The sequence below is a fragment of the Vespa crabro genome, chromosome 5 (assembly GCF_910589235.1).
Source record: "Vespa crabro chromosome 5, iyVesCrab1.2, whole genome shotgun sequence".
In the NCBI taxonomy this organism is placed as follows: Eukaryota; Metazoa; Arthropoda; class Insecta; order Hymenoptera; family Vespidae; genus Vespa; species Vespa crabro.
In genome coordinates, this window is record NC_060959.1 from 3,279,879 (window position 1) to 3,293,143 (window position 13,265).

The following is a 13,265-nucleotide window of genomic DNA, read 5'->3' on the forward strand; positions in this document are numbered from 1 at the left end:
ATGGAAGGAAATTCCATTGGTATATAAGACTTGGATATGGGTATAGCTGAAAAAGCAATAAATCGCGAGTTACGTTCGCGTCTCTTTCGACGCGACAGTGCCTTTAAAACGCTAAGTTCGTTTCGTCGAACCGAAGAAATATCGGTCTTTGATATCGAAATGAATTTTTCCAAGTTCCTTCTCCCACCCTCACCCCGACCCATCCCCCTAACCACCCACCCATCGTACTCTACTACCTACCACCATCTCACACCGTCGGCTGTCGGCCATTAAATGGCCGTGAATTTCTCTCTATGAAAGTGATAACCATGAAATAGGTTCCCCTTTTGGAACGTAAAATCCATAGACAGGTATAGCAATAAAATCTACGTTCTCTGCCAGCGACCCTTCGATGAACGAATTTAAACTGTATCTAGAAGTGTGAGTCTTTATTAACGTTACTGTATTTAAAACTATTTTCTTGATATTTTATTACACGAAATGATCAACGGTAAATGTTCGACGAAGAAATTTTTATTTTCTATCGTTAATACTTTTATGTTAAAAGTATTAACGATTTGACATTGTGATTGTACTATAAAAAAGATATAACGAAGATAGAAATTGCTTGTATGCTGTATTTTTTTCGATTAAAACAAAAGAAAAGAGTTAAAGAGAGAACAATTATTTTCTTTTCATAAATACCTATATATTTTTATACTCAAATATTGAATAGTTCATAACGTTTTCGTATTTAAAAATATTTCGTTAAAGTTTCCGAAAGAGATGTTTGATAAATGTTGGATAAAAAAATTGCTATCTCTTTCTTTATGATATTACATTTATATCTACGTGACATTGCTATTGAAAATAAAAAATATGTAGCGAAGACAGAAACGCTTGTATTCATTTGATTTAAAAAAGAAAGTTAAAGAGAGAACAATTGCACACACACAGATATTAGATAATATACAACGTTTGCGGATTTCAAAATATTCCATTAATTTTCAAGAAATGTTTGATGGTAAATGTTGGATAAAAAAATTATTTCTTTTGAGTTGGCATTATGTTTATATATACGTGACATTATGGTTGCAAATAAAAATGATAAAGCGACGACAGGAAAACGTTTGTATTCTTTTCATTTTTAGAAAGGAATTAAAGAAAGAACAATTATTTTCTTTTTATATATACCTACATATATATGATTATATTTAAATATAGATATTACGTAACGTTTCCTTAATTAAGAGTATTTCGTTTATGTTTCAAAAGATGTTTGATAGATAAATGTTGGATAAAAAAATTGTTATCTCTTTCTTGATGATATTACTTTTATATCTACGTGACATTATGCTTACAAATAAAAGAAATGTTTGTGAGGACAGAAACTTTCGTATCTATTCTTTTAGTTCGAAAAAAGAAAAGAGATGATCGAAAGAAAAATTATTCTTTCGAATTGTTTCATATGAATATCGAATAATATATCATCCGTATATACTTTTATAAAATACAGGTATATGTATCTATATCATCTATCCATAATTTTTCAAATCGCCCGCCACTTCGAGATAGTCCAAGCCACTCCCGAAAATGAAAGGATCATGTAAATGACCAGGTAGGGTTTCGTAACTCTCCCCGGAGCTCTTAAAATATTTTCATTCTCGAACTTGCTCACGAAACGAAACGATATGTACCTACATATGTTTCGCAAGCTGTAGGCATATTTCGTTCTACCTGCCGATACAATCTCAAAAGATTTACTTCCCGGTAAAGTGATCGTTAAAGATAAACCTATGGCTCGTGGTATTTTAATATTAGTGAAGGCCAATCTGTGCTCGATCGATCGATTCAACTTAGGCACATGTTATATCACGTGCAGGAGGCACGTGTATGAAAAATGAGACCTTTGTTTCGAGATTTAAACTATGAATCGATTAAGCATTCATTTCGATTATACGTATATATACCTAATGTACACATTAAACTACAATGCATGGTGTCTATAAATTATTTGTACAATTACGGTTATGCAAATGTACAACTACATATATATACACATACATTTTATATATATATACATATAATATATATATTAATGTATATGTGTATATATATATATACACATATATATTAATATATATATATATATATATATATATATATATATATATTAAACCATAATACAGGATGTTTATAAATTATCTGCAATAGTTTTCAAGTGTATGAAATTTTTATTGATCGGTTCAAAAAACGACATTAATGACACTTTACAGAGAAAATATTAAAGTTATATCTTAAAGTAACAAACATTCGTTATGGGAGTCATTTGTTACGCGCGAAATGTTCAAACGATAAATCTAGCTCTCACCAGGCACAGTGAATCATCATGTCCGCATCAATTTCTTAAATTGCAGTGTGAATTCTTTCCTTGTGTTCATCAAGATCGACGATTCTAGTCTTATATACACGATCCTTAATGAAACCCCAAAGGAAGTAGTTAGAAGGTGTAATATCCTGCGATCTGGTGGCCACTGGATGGCCCCATCACGAGCTATCCAACGACCATGAAACTTATCAAATGGTTCCCATGTATCGTACGAACATTTTTAACTTGAAGATAAAACGTTAATATTGTCTCCGTAAAATGTATATTAATGTCATTGTCTTAAACTGATTGATGTTAAAAAAAAAATCTTATATCGCTTCAGAACTATAAAAATAATTTATAATGTACAATTTTATCCGTAACGTCAGGTGAAATAATACAAAGGAGAAAATTAATAAAGATCTGTAAGAAAAAGAAAGAAAAGAAAAAAGAAATCGACGATTTTATTCTCAATAATATCATAATATTGAACAACACACGAACTTTTTATCATTCGACTAATCTCCAGTCCTTTTCTATCGATATGTTTCGAAATTCAAAAGTAGAATCAAGATATGCTCCAATACAGAGAATAAAAAAAGCGACGAAGTGTCTTCTTCACGCTTATCATGTTTTTTTTTTCCTTATTTTGTCAAGCATGCGTCGCATACGACCGTTAAGAGGTAGCAGCTGTGTAAATTCTTTTCTTCGAAACTAGTACGAGATTAAAAGAAAACATCATACCGATGATCAACCTATTCGAGAAAATCGAATCGAGCTTGTAACATCTTTTTAAAATTAATTTTAAAACGTCAACGTTGATCAATGATTTTTCAATTTTGCGTCGTTAGAACGTACGCAATATCAGAAATTAATTAATTGTTCGTAGTTGATTTAATAAATACAAGATTTGTGATTATAAAAACAAATGTTCCAACGTAATTATTTTGTTAGTTTTGTTCCCCGACCATTACTGATTTAATTTTTTGTTAAACATTGTTTTAATATCTTGTATATGATGAAATCGTAATGCAATTATTTGGAAACGCAAGTTTTTATTTAAAAAAATTTGATTACAACCTGTGACAGATTATAATATGCTGTTTTTCCATGTTTAAAATGATTCATAAAAGCGCGCGTTCAATTTTTCGCTAAAAAACATCATATGATATAATTGCGCCATATTGTATTACATAAAATAATGTTTACACTAATTGCATTTTTTTCATATATCTACATTTCGTATATATATCATGTATAAGTAGCTTTATAATTTTATCTTTATAATTGATTAGTAAATAATATTTTGAAACAATCGATTAACTCCAAATCCATAAGTAAGATCATTTAAGCTACGCGTCAGAAAAAAGAAACTTGACATTCCGAAAAAATATGTCGAAGTTCTTAATTGGGTTTAAATACGTCGAGTTTGAAACATTTCTATTATTTTTAAATATAATAAGAAATTAAAATTGACATCTTTCATATGTATGTATATATATAAAAGTAAGTTATAAACAAATTTATATATCTTTCTTCGTTTTAATTATTACGTTCAAGTATTACATTAGAGATTACATTAGAGCAAGAGCGCAAATATATATATATATATATATATATAAAAGAAAGAAGAAAAAAACAACGCGAACACATGTTTTAAATAAAACAGACGCATCCGCAAAAAAAAGCAAAAACAAAATAAGAAAGAAAAACAAAAAAAAGAAAGAAAAAAGCAAGGAAAGAAAGAAAGATGGTCGCCTTTACGCATACGTGATGACGATGCTTGGCCTACTTTAGGGAGTAGAGCTTCATAATATTCGCATGAAGCAGTAACGTTTGTAGCTAGAAGGAAAGACTCGCGGCTATGAAACGAGCCCTGAGGCCCTTCGTGAGCCCTTCTTTCCTAAATAAGGGCGTAACCTATCAACGAGAGCTTCGCGTGTCCCTTGAATGTAACAGTGGGAGGAACACATACCTACAACCTGTACTCTCCGTACCTATGTACATATATATATACACACACACACACATACACACACACACACACACATACACACACACACACACACACAAACATACACACACAATGTAGTATATGTGTATATCATACATACATATGTATGGGTATATATATGTGTATACATCTCGAAGATAGGGAAAGGGGTGGTAAATATTACCGTAGCAAGGAGGGTCGCTTGGTTAGTAAGCACCGACACTTTACCACCATCATCAAACGTGTTCATTTAAATTCGACGAGAGAGAAAGAGAAAGAAAGAGAGAGAAAGAATTGCTTCTCGATATCAGCGCTCGCGCAATCATTCATTTTCATCGTGCGAGTTCCCCTACCCCCTGAATTCCAACTCCAGGAAGTATAATCGCACGGGATAGATGGTGTGGCGAGAAAGGTGATGCTCGATAAATTTATCGCTCGCTACGTCGACGCCGATTTAAGTCGTAATTAATTACGGGACACGGTGATTATCCGGGGATCCGTCTCGTTAGTCGCTTTTAATTAAGTATCACTATTGTTATCGGATTCTGAGAAATTTAGTTCGACATAAATAGGAGTTGTACTAATGAATTAAAGGAAAAAAAAAGAAGGAAAGAAAGGAAAAAGAAAAGAAAAAATATCTTAAATTTCACCGGGAATTTTTAAGAGATATTAACAAAAATATTTGCAAGCATAATTTATATATGTATTAAGTAACAAAAATAAATAAACAAAAATATGAACATCAGGAAAATAAAGCATTTGTCAATCAAGACTTAAATCAAACTATTTTTCTTCTACATTCATTGGCAAACTTTTACAATCGTTTTATATTTGTCTTAAACTATCGATAGTAATAAAAGTACATTTCCATTATTTTCATTTAATATCAAATAGTAAGAAACTTTTAATTGAATCACATTGTCTTATCGTTTATGAAAATAAAACGTAATATTATATCTATAATAAAATCTAATGAAATTTCACTTCGTTATAGCATTAATATGCTCTTTTTTCTTATTTGTTTGTTAAATAACTTATAAAGGTTAATATCTTATAGATAGATTAATTTCCATATGAAAACGAGTCGAAAAGACAGACGATCCAAAATCGTTGGATAGGACGTAAAAGCTTGCGATAAATCAAAGATTGCGATTTTATCATGAAAGATCGTAGATTTTATTGACAGGTAAGATGCTACGCCGAGGTTTCCCGTTGTGGCACGTGCCGTACTTGATTATTACACAACACCGGTAATCATGAATGAACAGCGAGGAATCTTTACGCTAGGTTAGCTTTCACGAGACCGACACGAGTCTCTCGCTAATTATCACCGTTCAAAGCGCGTTACCAACACAACACCGTCATTACCTACGAAGATACTACCGTATCACACTCTGAGAAACTCTTTCTTATTTATATTAAACCTAATTATTATTATTATGCTTACACGCACTATAAATAATCGACAAATTCAGAAAAAATAATCATTTATTTATAGTAGTAACGCAGATTAAAAACGTAATCACTTATTTATAAAAAAAAAAAACCCGTATAAATATTCTATGGATTAAAATTTCATTGCTCGATTATTACTGACTTACTTACGAAATAAAAACAGAAAGAGAACAAGAGAGTGATGGACAATCCAAAAAAGACAAAAAAAAGAAAAAAGCGAATGCAAAGATAAAAGAAAAAATTAAGTCGTTTCTTCTTTACGATTTCTATTGAAAGCTTTTTGAAAAAAAAAGACCGTTTTCTATAATTCGATCGATCGATCGTTCCCGATTTTGAACCCTTTTTCGCTATCTCTGTAGAAAAATAAAAGAAGATAAAAACGATTGCATCTGCATTCCCGCGCGCAGCTGCAGAAAATAGATAGATAGATAAAGAGAGAGAGAGAGAGAGAGAGAGAGAGAGAGAGAAAAGAAAAAGAAAAAAAAAAGTAAGACGAGAAATCTTCTTTTATCTTTCCTTCTCTCATCCATCGCGATTTTCAAACGCTCCTTGGTTCAACCACCAGCTTTAACCCTCCTCAAAACCCTTTTTATTTCTCCTTTTTCCCTAACAAGTACAATAATCCTTCTGCGTCGAAGCACGATACACGAACTTAGATATACTCATACACACTCGAATACGAGTTTTCTATGAGTGTGAGCGAACTCGAATAACGGTCCATTGTGAGAGAACAGGAGGAAAGAAACTCGTCTCCACCCGCACCTTTCCTCATCCCTCCTCACCTCGTCCCATCCCAGCGTCCACCTATCGCGGTCCACAGTGAACTCCTTCAACAGAACTTAATCTCGATCGATCGATAGATCAATCAATGAACGAATCGCTCGATATCGATTGATCTTAATTACTACGGTTTCTTTCTCCCTCTTTCCCTCTCTCCTTCTTCTTTATCGCGACGCGTCACGTTCCTGACATTTCGTTTCTGGAAAAATGTTCCAAAGCTATTGCTACTGCTGCTTCTGTAACATCCGGTTACCCTTCTCCCTTCCCTTTCTTCCCGCTTCCATCGTTTATCCGGATTCTACCAGCTCTCGACGCCATTTTGTACAGTATCCCTCTCTCTCTTTCTCCCCCTAATCTAACCTTCCATGTAAATTTCCTTACACATTCTTAAATTACGTATGTTTCCTTGCATTCAATCATTCAATGATGTTTACTTTGTCGAAATTGATTCGATACATTTTATTTTTCTAAGTAATTTTTTTTTTGGTTAACATCGTTTGTCCTTCAGTTTCCTTAAATTTTAAAACACGTTTTTGTTACGCATTTAAACATTTTGCTCGATGATTTTACTCGTAATTTACAATCGCAATTACAGGCATGCAACGAAATTTATCGGTAAATTGGAAATTGTCGGAAAAGAATCTCAGAAAAGCACGAAATTTGGAAACGTAAGGAGATACTTTTCTAACGGGATTATTCTATCGACAAGAATCGTCGGTTTATCTCTCGATTGTTTTAAGAAAAAGAATTCGACAAACGAAATCATTTACAGTTCTTGCTTCTTCCTTCCCTCGTTTCTCTCTGCCTGCTGCGTTTCTCTCCGCCTCCCCTTCACCCCCACCGACCATACATATCTTTTGTAACTTAAAGGACAAAGTCGAATAACTTCGAAAGAGACTTGAGTGGACTCGCTTTCGTAATCCGATAAAATCCTTCGTAGCGCGATTTTCTCAAGTCCTTTCGAAGAGAAGTTTGTTAGCTTCCAGGCGTTCTCATCTGTTTCTCGTTGGGAAAAGCCAAGTACTGTACATTTTGAGATACGAAGGGAAATTCCCGTAATATTTTCTTCTATCACGCCATAAGCAATTAACTTGATAAAGTCGAAATTCGTTCTTAACCTCGAAACGTTTCTTACGTTTCCATTATAAACCATTTTTAATAAACGTTTAATTAATAATTAATAATTACTTAATCGGAAATTTCAAAATGTCATTTTTCAAAAAAAAAAAAAAAATACAATAACGATGGAGTACTCAAATATTTTTTTACAATTATTTCTTATTTTTTTTTTTTTTTTTTTTTTTCTTACTTAATACATTTTCATCCAAAGTCCTAATTTTAATGTGTAGAAAATAAATATCGATTAAATGGATAAATATTTATTTTTCATTAGTATTTTAAATAAATTCAGATCAATATTATTTATAATGAAATATCGATAATGTAATATAATATGGCCAATATCAGATTGTTTAATTTTGAAAACTATTAATATTTTAATTACAATATTTGTAAATATAATAATTTGTCGATATTTTTAATGAACGATCAGTATTTCTAATAAACTCAGACGCAATTCTGACACTATTATTTGTAGTGATCACTTATATTACATAATGATATTTTTGATATTTTTATTACATATACTGATTAAATTATTCATACATACTGATTTTTTTTTATAATAACATTAAAATCGAATCATATAAAATATTATGTCATAAATAGATTATGCGTAAAAATATTTCGAAAATTATCATTGATTTTGAACTTTTTAGTTAAAATAATTTCGAATTAACCTAATTCTAACTATAAAGTTGTGATGTTTTTAACGTCTACACACTATTTAGTTATTATACAGTATACAAATTAGAAAGAAGAAAATAGAAAGAAAACTTTTAGAAAGAGAGAGAGAGAGAGAGAGAGAGAGAGAGAGAGAGAGAGAGAAAGAGAAATAATCTCTTATTATACCTAAATGGTAGCTATAGATCCTGTATACATAAATGAATGATACAAAATCTGATACATTCAATGAATTTTCTCGTAATAATTCGTCAGAAAACAAATCTTTAATGTAATATTTTTGTTCAATTTTGATTAATATTTCGTCGCAAATAATAATAATAACAAAAAACAACATATTCATAAATACTTTAATCAAAGTAATATCAAAAACACGAGTAATATAAAATATCGCACTCGATTAATTGAAGTTACATAATTTTGCGTGTTAAATTCATTTGAATTCCAATTCTATGATAAGACTATTTGATTTTTGTAAAAGCAAATGTTGTTTACAACTTCTGTCTTCAACTTTAGACAGAAAAGTAATAATAGAAGTGCTTGAGAAAAATTACTTCTTCTTAAGAAACTGTGATTTAAGAGAGAAAAAAAAAGAAGGAAAGAAAGCAGGAAAAAGTAATAAAAAAACAAAATGCCCCAAATTACGAATTAATCTATATTTTCGGAATAATAAATAATTTCGCTGTTATAATGTTAAAAATGTTCGATCTAACAAACGAAAGAATTTTCACAAAAAGAAAATGTCTCTTTTCTAAACAATGAAATTGAAACAATTAAATACAACGTACACAATGTTGATAATGTTATTTTGATAACAAGATTGAAATCGGTAAAAAAAAATACGTAATAATAATAATTGTTACAAGAGATAACATGTAGTAATATATTTGTTCGAAAGAAAAAACAAACCAAAGGAATACCTACAATTAAAAAATGACTGACAAATTGTGATGACTGACACATTCAATTAGTTATAGATCTCACAAATGAAAATCAAAATAAGCATTGAATACATATATATGTGTATAAAGACGATAGAAAAAAAAACAAACAAACAATAATAATAATGGATCGAAAGCATGATCTTCAATCTTAACAGTAAACAAATCGAAAATGTAAATATACGAAACAGACAGCTTTATAATTTCTGTTTAAACTAATGTCCTACATCTCTTCGTTCTTTTTTTCTCTCTCCCGTTTGAAATGCGGTGTCTACGAGGAGGATAAAGTTACAACGAATTTCTTTTCTTACGAATGTTAAATTAAACGCAACAGAAGGAAAGAATCGAAGCTCACTGCTCTCGTCAATACAATTTCCTTGTTCTATATCGATGAAACGTCGATTACAAGAAAAAGAAAAAAAGATAAATAGACAGAGACAAAAGAAAACAAAAAAAAACGTCACTTCGAAAACGACGAAAGACAGAGAGACAGAGAGAGACAGAGAGAGAGAGAGAGAGAGAGAGAGAGAGAGAGAGAGAGAGAGAGAGAGAGAGAGAGAGAAGAAAATGAAAAAAAAGGCGGAAAAACTGGTATTGCTACACTCGCGAACGAATAGCGTACGTAACTTCACTTCGAACGATTTCATCCGCCAATCAGAAAACTCGTAACATATAACAACGACAATGTTCGAAATCACGGACTGAAATCCGAACGATTTTGATTGAACGCCAAAGCGAATTTGTGAGTAATAATTCCTTAGATAATATATGTACAAGGATTTACCTATTTTTCTGTAGGAACGTGAAGAAACCTTCGAAGAATAATAAGCACACGATCGAGCGATCCTTAGGTTTCCTCCTGCGGTAGCAGGTTTGTCATCGGTAGGTTCGGATTCGTTCGGAAGCATCGACGAAATGATCCGACGTCCTTGCGATCTTCTACTTTGGATCCTTCCTTCTTTTCCTTCTTCTTCTACGTTCACAACACAATATATATATATATATATATATATATATATATATATTTACGACACCACTGCGAAATAAGAATTATGATATCGACTGTCGGACTTATCGAGAAGAAAGAAAAGAAAAATTATAAAACGATATTGAAAATTTATATATATATATATATATATACATATACACACATATATATATTAATATATATATATATAGAAAGAGAGAACAGAGCGACAATCCGAAATTACACAACACAGCCGACGTCCACGCTCGTTCTGAGGCAGCCCGGCATCTCGCAGGCTAGCGCGCACAAGGGCCGCGCATTTGCGTCGCTGATTGGCTGGTCGACTCCCACCAATCGCTCACCCCCTCCGACGGGCTAACGTCCCAGGCTGCAGGGGTTCTCCGGAATACGGAATAACTGCGAGAGAGGATCGCAACCGCATGCTTTATCGTTTCTCTTTTTCTGCTTTTTCTCAATTATACAATTCTATTTTATCTCTTTATCTCTGCGTATTTTTTCTTATTGTTTTCCTTCGATAACCGATCAACGCAAATTTGTATGATCTCTCCGAAGGTGTCATGTAAGAATATAATCAAACAAGGCAATCGATTTTACTTCAAGTTTATTTGTAACGGTCCTTAGTTTTTTATGTTATGAATTTTCTCTCTCTCTCTCTCTCTCTCTCTCTCTCTCTCTTTTTCTCTGTTTTCATCTATCGTTGAAAATTAAAAATGAATCGAAGAATGCTTAAGATGACGAATTATTTGCAGTTACGTACTTTTGATTGATCTTAAATTTTATATTATTTGCAGATAAAATTAGTATTTGTAGATAAAATCGACCGTAAAAATGAAATTTTTTATTTCTTACGAAACGAGACGATATCTATATAAGTATCTTCGTAACAATTTGCAACACCATTGTCATATTTTTTCTTATTTTCATTTATACCATAGTCAAATTGTTTCTTTGTTTTATGTTTATGAAATATATTTTTACGTTACTATTTCACTGAAATCATCGTATTACAGAGTCAAAAGGAAACATACATCAATCAGTAGAAAGGTATAAAAAAAGAGTAGAAGAATCTACGAATAAAAAAAGTAATCGTTAAATTTGTTTTACTTTAATGATTAAGTTAGGCGAATGAGACGACCGAAGAAAATAAACGATTATACTGGTGTTTCCACGATTCAGGTACTTTCATGCTTCGTGTTGTATAAAACTTCAAGGTAAGCGTTCATATATATGTATATATATACACATATATACGTTCATACATAGTACACATATATATATATATATATGTATATATATATATATGTATATATATATGTATATATATATAAGACTAAGAGCACATAATTTAAGCTGCTAGGTATTTCCTTTTCCTGGTTGAAGGAAGTCGCGAGGAGTGAACGTATGTATCCTTGCTCTCTACGTTTGAACGGGTTATAAAAGCGGTGATCCATGAACAATCTCGGCCATCGATTCCACTAGACACTTTCGATCGTATACTACTCTTGACTCGATTTATCATCTCGCAGTACTTTACAGGTTGGAAGTTCAAGAATATCTATATACACCGGCACACATATATTTGTACTTGCGTTATATAAATATTCACAAGTGTACATATATATCTACTCTAAATGTCTTCATATATATATTTGTAATGTTTGTTTTTAATGTGTATATATATAATATATATATATATATATATATATATATATATATATATATATCAAACGTCTTTACACAGGTGTATACATGTATACGCACGATTTGTACAAAAGAAGAAACAGTGGTACGATAATATTGATATTATAGGAAGAAGAAATTTGCATACATTAGCGTTTTCCGAATGATATACAAGAAACTTCTTAAAAAAACAAAACGATAATGAGCCGGTCGTCGTTCAGCCACGAATAAAGCCGAACTCGTACGAACGTTTTAGCGAGATTACGCTCGAATGCTTTATACAGCGATACAAGGGAAGTCGGTTCGGAATAAAGTGGTGCCACTTGTCATACAAGACTACCGGAGTCTAGGGTGGAATAAGACAAGAGGACAAATAGCATGGAAGAGAGTCAGAGGATAAATGGCTTCTCAGACTTATTCTCTAGTACTCGTTGCTTCTTCTTTTTTCTTACTTTCTCTCTCTCTCTCTCTCTCTCTCTTTCTTTTTCTCTCTCTTTGTCCCTTTCCAAAATTTTCTTTTTTGTTTATTCGACATCTCTTATTATTATTATCTACAAAGCATGCGAATCACCCACCCATCCTTTTTACATTTTAAACACATTTTTTCTTCGTTTATCGCAAATAAAAATATAAAGTCTAACATATCAGTTCATCATCGATTAAATGATTTCTCATTAATGATATTATGTTAACAATGAATATGGATATGTAGTATGTATACGTAAGTTATCTATTATAGAAAATGTCAATAGTATAGACAAAGAATAATACAAAAGAATTCCTTTTACGTGAAAGGAAATGCGTGAAGCTTTTACTGCGTGGTGACAAAAGTTGGTTTCAGAAAGTAACAACGATTGCATAAAGGCCTAACTTAGTTGCCAAGACGATTAAGGTTTTCGGTACTGCGTCATAAACAGAATATTAAGAATCCTTTGGACAATGAAAGTCGAGATGAAGCGTTGAGTCGGCGAATAAGTAAGGAAACGTAATATTGTATCATAGAATAGGGTTCAGTGGTCAAATAGTAGTAAACTAATTACTCTTATACAAGTTAACTTTATTCAACTTTGTGCATGAAAATCGATCATGATCCTATAGCTTTAATTTATTATAGCTTTTTGTAAAGATACTACATATGTACATATTCTAAGAGAAATCAATAGAATTATAATTATTTCTAAAGAGTTATAAAATTGATTATGATTGTTTGAATCGACTATTGAATCGTATTATTATTTCTCATAATGACTTTTAAATCGATTTATGATCATACGTAAT

General features: G+C 31.5%; 1 protein-coding gene across 5 annotated transcripts in view; it reads right to left on the bottom strand.

The window, feature by feature from the left end:
* Nucleotides 1-10,541, bottom strand: part of LOC124424326 (protein tincar) — a 225,844-nt gene extending 215,303 nt beyond the window's left edge. For all 5 annotated transcript variants that reach the window (XM_046963224.1, XM_046963227.1, XM_046963225.1 and 2 more), the window contains exon 1: nt 10,104-10,541. The gene's annotated coding sequence lies outside the window, so the exon portion shown is untranslated. The remainder of the gene's footprint in view (nt 1-10,103) is intronic.
* Between the last annotated feature and the right edge of the window lie 2,724 nt (nt 10,542-13,265).